The sequence below is a fragment of the Aphelocoma coerulescens genome, chromosome 7 (genome assembly GCF_041296385.1).
Source record: "Aphelocoma coerulescens isolate FSJ_1873_10779 chromosome 7, UR_Acoe_1.0, whole genome shotgun sequence".
In the NCBI taxonomy this organism is placed as follows: Eukaryota; Metazoa; Chordata; class Aves; order Passeriformes; family Corvidae; genus Aphelocoma; species Aphelocoma coerulescens.
Genome location: NC_091021.1, coordinates 9,786,126 through 9,791,130, shown reverse-complemented (window position 1 = coordinate 9,791,130; position 5,005 = coordinate 9,786,126). Strand labels below are relative to the sequence as shown.

The 5,005-nt window shown below is 41.7% G+C and overlaps 1 long non-coding RNA gene across 1 annotated transcript; it reads right to left on the bottom strand.

Moving 5' to 3' along the window:
• Positions 1-2,521: 2,521 nt before the first annotated feature.
• Positions 2,522-3,530, bottom strand: LOC138113367 (uncharacterized). Its single transcript, XR_011152123.1, has 3 exons — positions 3,466-3,530; positions 3,242-3,366; positions 2,522-2,855 (listed from the first exon to the last, which is right to left on the bottom strand). It is a non-coding gene; the product is annotated as an uncharacterized lncRNA (long non-coding RNA).
• Positions 3,531-5,005: the final 1,475 nt, after the last annotated feature.

Genomic DNA, 5,005 nt, shown 5'->3' with positions numbered 1-5,005 from the left:
CAGGGACGCTTGCCACTGGAGGTAACCCAACATTTATTGACCGGGATCCACGGTGAACAAGCCACAGCTGCAAGGTGACCACACCTTATAAAGGGGGGTTGAACAGGGGGAGAAACTCGACCAGGGACCAGTCGGAAGATTAGGAGGGAGGGGCGCCAGAGGGGAGGACCTACACCTGGTCCAATGGTCTTGGTGGGAGGAGGGAGAGGGGTCGCATGCCCCAATGGGGCGTCAAGGTTTAGGGGATTTCCAAAGGGGGAGGTATCCGAGGGGGCAGGGTCTCGGGGCATTGACAGGAACAATATAAGGGCAATTAGGGAGGGCTTGGGTGACGGGCACAGAACAATCCAGAACTCCGGGAGGGGTTTGGGCGATTGGCAGGCAAGGAGCCAGAAGAAAGGGAGGGGATAACCATATTGGGATCACCGGGGGAGCGGCTTGAATCTGGGGCAAACCAACTGGGAATCAAAGGGGGGGAGATAGGGGTGAACAATTGGGGTACAAAGAACATACAAAAATACAATAAAACATTGCCACCAGCACAGTGTTTGTTTTTCCTTGTTGATGCATTAACATTATTAAGAGATTGTCAATGCATTTCAGTTTTGTGCATCAGAAATGTTATTTTTTTAAAATTACCTCATAAATGTTCAGCATCTGTTTAGCATTCAAATGCTAAACACTCAGGAGGCTGGATTTGCTTTCCCAAGTACATTATTATGAGACATAATAAATCATAATTAGAATTTTAGTCTAATATATTATTAAAGCAGTGCTGCTTAACTGTTCTGGCAAATGCCATTGCTGCTGTCTTAGGTCTTCAATGGGCACTATCTCAATTTAATGGGCTCCTCATAAACCAGTTAGGAATTTAAAATTTATTTTTCTTCTACATTTCCTAAGTAATTTTAAGCTTCTGGTACTGTTAAACCAAAGCCTTTTTCCTCTCCCAAAAAGACATCTGAAGCTTCAGTTGAATCAGACTAATTTTTGTAAAAATTAATCACCAGTTAATTGAATTTTCAGAAAACATATTCTTGAAGAAGAAAAAGGAAATCCAAAATTACCAGGAAATGTTAGCATTTCTATGTGTATCTAAATAAAGGTTTTGGAAGCTGGGGGTTGTATCATCAGGATTTACAGTGGACTGTTAAAAAAAAGTTACAAAACTTTGTGTCACGAGGAGGCATTTTCTAGGAAGAGCAACTTCCCAGTGATGAATACAAGGCCCATGGGCAGACACTTCAATTCAGTCCGAGTCCCTTCCCTGGCAGCAAAAAGCAGTCTAAATTTTCTCTCCCTGCAGCTCAGCCTGTTCTGTTGACAAAAGCCCTGGAAAGCTCTGTGAGCACAAGGGAGGTGCAAAGCCCCTGTACCTGCCCCTCTGCAGGGGGATGGCCAGCTGGGGACTGTGTCTGCTCTGGGAGCCTGGCTGCACCATGTCCTCTCTTTATTTCCCAAAGACAAAAAGGCTGCAGACATGTGGCACTTCCAAAGAAACCTGTATGGCCCTAGGGTGTTGTTTTCTTTGCTTGGTTTTCAGTGAGACAGGGAATCCTAATTCAGTTAGGCTATTTCAAACACCCTACTGATGTAGTTTGTTTGCCAGAGATTTTTGGTAATAGTGATTCATACTGAACCAGACACCCATTTTCTCTTGGCTGCTATTCAGAAGCATAATTGTTTACATAAAATATTTTTTTTCATTTTTTTTCCTGTGAATTTTAAAGATTCCCTTCACCATATGTAGAGACAAGGAAAGCAAATAATGCTGACAGCTACTGGTCTATAGAGGTTAATCTCTTTTAAATGAAATGTAAGGCCAGACCTTTCTTGTTAACTAAAATATTATTCCCACAGGTTTGCCTATTTTCAGTCTTAAATATCAGGTTTTCACTTAATTGCTTGAGAATATGTATGCTGGAAACACCTATTCAGAAGAAATGTTCTGCAGACCTCCTGCATGCCCTGATCTGCTGTAGTACACCTCATCCATTTAGAGCTGATAACGCCTCAAGCAAATTCCTGTGAAAGATTTTATACTGCAAGGTCCAAAGAGGTTTTTTACACTTGTTAGGATTATCTACTATGGCTTTTGTTTAATGCTCTTACCAGTTTCATGTTCCTAAATAATCCTAAAAGCCATGTTGGGATTCCTTTGCTTATTTAGTTGTACATAAAGTTTTGAGGAATTAAGCTTAGATTTTTATAGGGAGATCATTATATACCCTGCATTTATTCCTCTTTTTCAGATCCCAAATGTTTCCAGGATAAGTTAAGATACTATGAATCAAACCAATTTAAATAGTGATCATATATAAAATAAAAGAAAATTGGGCTGTGTGAAATAGATGAACTAATGTTATTACACTTAGTGGGTATGCATGCACTCTAACTCTAGGGAAACAACCAAAATGCAATGCAAAAGAGGCTATTTCCAGTCTAAATTTCTTATGCTTTCACCTAAATACATTCTCACACAGCATGCACTACCCTACTTCAAATTCTTTCCACTGTGTTTGCTCATTTTTTATTCACCCTTTTTAATACAGAAAATTTGTCAAAGCTACAAGAAGGAGTCTGCACAGCCTCCCCAAGCATGCAGGGCTGAATGAGCTGGGAGGGACAAGTCTGTTTTACTTGTTCACTGAGAACTTTCAGCATAGAGTCACACAGAGAACCCAAAAAGAACCCCTATAAAGGCATTATCACAAGTCCAGAACAGAACAGAGCCACGAGGGAGTTGTGGGCAGTGCCTGGGTGCCCAGGAGCTGATTTCAGGGCTACTCAGGGCTGTGAACTTACAAACACCTTCTGTACAGAAGCCTAGGACACCTCACCAGGACAAAAAAAACCTAAATAACCAAAAGACATGGAGCATCAGAAGGTATCCAGCACCTCAGAGGTGTAGGTCTTACACTTCATCTGCACTTACTCTCTTTTAATACTTAGGTTTTACATGTATATTTAATACTGGCATTTTAACCTGTTCTGGTAATTATATTTCGTTATGAATAGTACGCCTTTGATTGATACATAGAGCTGAGACTACTAATTAGGGTTTTGACCCCACTTCCTTTAAAGTGAATGACAAAAATCCCATTGACTTCAAATAGCAGAGGATAAAGCTCTAAAGAAGAAGTTTTTCTTGTATTCATATCAAATAAATTGCTTATACCTAGACACTGCTGAAAGATGATGAGTAATTGTGGGGAGACACTGGGAATCAAAGATGCCTTACCTTTTGCTACATAGGCTTCAACTTCAGATTTTTTTGGTATTGTAAACTGAAAAGATGCTGTGGTGGGTTGACCCTGGCTGGATGCCAGGTGCCCACCAAAGCCACTCTATACCTCCTCTCCTCATCTGGACAGGGGAGAGAAAATACAACCAAAGACTGGTGGGCTGGGATAAGGGCAGGCAGAAATCACTCAGCAACTCCTGCCATGAACAACACAGCCTCACCTTCAGGACAGTTGTTTCTCTCCCACATTCTCACTGCTCTCTCCCCTGGCTGCAGCTGATTGGAGTTTTCCCCCTGTTATCCCACAGGGGCTCTCACCCTCACTGATGGGCTCAGCCTGGGCTGGAGGTGGATCCACCCTTGAGCCACCTGGCACGGGCTCCATCAGACACGGGGGAAGCTTTTGGCAGCTTCTCACAGAAGCTGTGGTGCCCCCTCTACCAAAACTTTGCCACACAAACCCCTTACAGACAAGTATTTTCACAATGCACAGGCTTGCCATTTGAAATGAGATCTGTGTCAAATGAAATGAAACAATTTTACAGAGGCATGTTCATTTTCTATTACTATGCATTCCAAAGTATCACGGGACCTTTGCTACTGGCTTCAGCACGTCCCTGAACTAATTCCAGAAAACTGACAGATTTATGGAAAGTAGATTTCAGTATGTTGCTCCCTCTCCCCTTATTTCATAGAACAACAATATTGTATTTATAACATCTTGCTTTCTGTGTGCACATATTTCCTTTTGCAGAAAGGAAAAAGTCTATAAACAATTGCCCTACTGGGGTTTAGATAAGGAATTGTCCTCCATCAGTGGGACAAATAATTATTCCATGTCAGAAATGAGAAAAGATGCAGGACTGACGCATACAGTGCACTTCCCATCAGCACAAAACTGGTGGGGGGCTGTTCAATGGGACTGGTGTGGAAAATACTTTAATTGGTATCCTAAGCATGGAAAAATTTGAGTCTGGTGTTGCAAAGACATGTATTTTTCCCACAACAAAGATGGTATCTAGCTCTTAGCCCTGTTTTGGCCCATGTCACCATTCATTTTCCCTCAGTTTTGTGGGTGTGCTTTTTTGTGGTGTTGTTACAGCACAGTCACTCAGAAGCAGGAACAAACAGAGCTTCTGAGATACCGGAGGAGACAGAGAATATTTAAAGCAGATTTATTCATAGAGACGTACTTTAAAGTACAGAGAGAAGAATCATTTATGTGTAAATCATTGACTCATGTAGTTTGCATATATAACTTGAATTAAGTATAATGAATCATGAATGCTGAAGTGCGAGTCCCCTCACACTCAGAGTAACAACTCCTACCATTCCAGCCCTAGAATTAATATGGCATCAGTTTTTCTGCAAGAGATGTTTTATAAAATATCACAAATCTTTTTAAATAACACTGATGTGGGCAAAGTGTTTGTTTGTTTATCTGTTTTTTACTGTGGCATTTTAGAGGGGTATTGAACCACAGCATTTTAGAGAGTTACTGGACCAGAGCTGGGCTCATGCTGCTGCAGCTGGCAGATGTCAGGTACCTAGTGGAGTTCTTCAGTCACTGGGTTTTGGGCCCCTGATAAATCGTGCTTGAAATTAGCCCTGGTGGGAGGCACACCTTCAAGAGGATAGATAGCTAAGCTGCACGAGCAAGCTGATAATCCCTTTTTCATGATGTGAATTTACCATGGTGGCTTAGAAAGTTCCTATTTTGTACTCCTGTACATCTCCACCTTTTTCTGTCCCTGGGATGCT